Below are 2,500 nucleotides of genomic sequence, written 5' to 3' on the forward strand. Positions count from 1 at the left end.
CCTCAACCCCTTTATCCTTCCTACCCCTACCCTGCTACTCTTTTTTTCTCCTTCCCTCTTTAGCCTCTTCCCTCTTTGCCTTCCTTTTATCCTTTCCGTTCGCCTTTCCTCTCCTCTTCCTTCTCTTTTACCTCTTTCTCCTTACCTAATCCTCCTTCACCCCCTTTACGTACCTCCTCCCCTCCTTCCTCTTACCCCTTCCCCTTCCCATCCTTCCTCTTCCCCCTCCCCTCCTCCCTCTTCCCCCTCCCCTCCTCCCTCTTACCCCTTCCCCTCCTCCCCTCCCTATCATCCTTTTCTCCCTCCCCCCCTGATACCCTCTTCCCCTCCCCCTTTAACCCCTCCCCTCCTTCCCTCCCTTTATCACCCTCTCCCCTCCTCCTCTCCCTTTATCACCCCTCCCCATTTTCTCCCTCTTTCGCCCCTCAATATCCTCGCCTCTTTCCTGCCCATTAACTCCCCCCTCCCCCCCTCCCCCGTGCGTATCAGGACAACACTCTAATTACCTGTTATCACAAACCTATATAGGAAACAAGGTGAAGATGGAACGCAGGAGGGGTGGGGGGAGGAGGGATCGGGTAGGGAGGAGGAAGAGGGGAGAGGGTACACAGGGTAGGGGGGAGAGGAGGGGAGGTAGGGTAGGAGAGGATGGCACTGCACCTGGGAGTTGTGTGTGGTGGGGGGGGGGTATTATAGATAAGTATCTGCCTTACGATTAGGCATTAAGTGGAATGAAATGAGGGTGAGGGGGGGGGGATTAGGTAAGGGATATAGAGGGGAGGGGCAGTAGTGGATAAGGGGTAACTTTTTTATTTTTTTATTTACTTATTTATTTATTTATTTATTACTATTATTTTATTTTATTATTTTATTTTTTTTTTTTTTTGGGGGGGGGTCAGAAGAGCTGGATGATAGACAGATAGATAAATGGATGGAAACAAACATGTATGTTAGATAGACAGAAGAACACAGAGAACAGACAAACCCACAATCAAACAGAAAAGAAGAACGCACAGACAAACACAAAAAAACAAAAAAACAAAAAAAACAAGCACCCAAACCCATAATCAAAACAAACCCACACACAATAACAGACAAATAAAAGTGCACAGACAAACAGACAACCCCCTCCCAAAAAAAAAAAAAAAAAAAAAAAAAAAAACTAGAACACGAACCTACCAAAAATATGCAGATGACGAGAGGGGGTGGGGGTGGGGGGGATGCTTACCCACTCGTGTAATGCGCCCTGATTGACTGGAAAGTAATTGCCGAGGTTTTGCCATTGTCATCAGGTGGCGAGGTGGCGTCTCAGGTGCCATGACCACCTGCTGCTTCCGTCGGTCGAGCCCTTGTGTGTGTGCTCGTGTGTTTACATTATGCTCTCGGTGGGGGGTGGGTAGGAGGGGGGGGCGTTTGCTCGTGGTTGCACTGTCTTGGACGATCATGCTCTGCTCACGCTCACATGCACTCGTTCATAAATGCATACGGACGTGCATGCGTAAGTACTCACACGTGCACAGACGATCATGCCGACAATCTGGTACGTACATGTGCAGACACACACAAACAAATCTTGTGCATAAGAATTGTACACAGAGGAAGATACGAGGGAAATAGATAGATAGATAGATGAAGAGAAAGGGAAATGGAAAAAGAGAGGGAGGGAGGGAGGGAGGGAGAGAGAGAGAGAGAGAGAGAGAGAGAGAGAGAGAGAGAGAGAGAGAGAGAGAGAGAGAGAGAGAGAGAGAGAGAGAGAGAGAGAGAGAGAGAGAGAGAGAGAGAGAGAGAGAGTGAGAGAGAATAGATAGATTAGATAGAAAGATGGGAAGAGGAAGAGGAAGAATGTGTCAAGGATAACTTGCTGGAGGAGATGATGAGGATGATGATGCTGAAAGATGCTGAGGAAACAAATAAGCAGAAATAGAAGTGGAAAGATAACAGACAAAGGATCGACAAAATAGAAAAAAATCACACACACACTTATACATATATGTGTGTCTAAATATATATATATATATATATATATATATATAATATATATATATATATATATACATTATATATATATATATACACACACACACACACACACACACACACACACACACACACACACACACACACACACACACACACACATATATATATATATATATATATATATATATATATATATATATATATATGTATATATATGCATATATATATGTATATATATATATATATATATGTATATATATATATATATATATATATATATATATATGTGTGTGTGTGTGTATATATATATACATATATACATATATATAAATATTCCAACCAAGTCAAAAAGAAAAAAAAGAAGGTAAATAAACAGTGAGCATTACAAGCAACACCACGAGCTTGTTTACCATCAATAAAAAATAAAGGAAAAGAACAGAATCAACATAAACATCACACTCACCATCAGCCTAACAATATTATCGAAGCTAGTATCAGTAATTCACTTCGGTATATCATG

This window comes from Penaeus japonicus, unplaced genomic scaffold (assembly GCF_977035675.1).
Source record: "Penaeus japonicus unplaced genomic scaffold, GWHDUDI00000001_assembly GWHDUDI00000023, whole genome shotgun sequence".
Classification (NCBI taxonomy): Eukaryota; Metazoa; Arthropoda; class Malacostraca; order Decapoda; family Penaeidae; genus Penaeus; species Penaeus japonicus.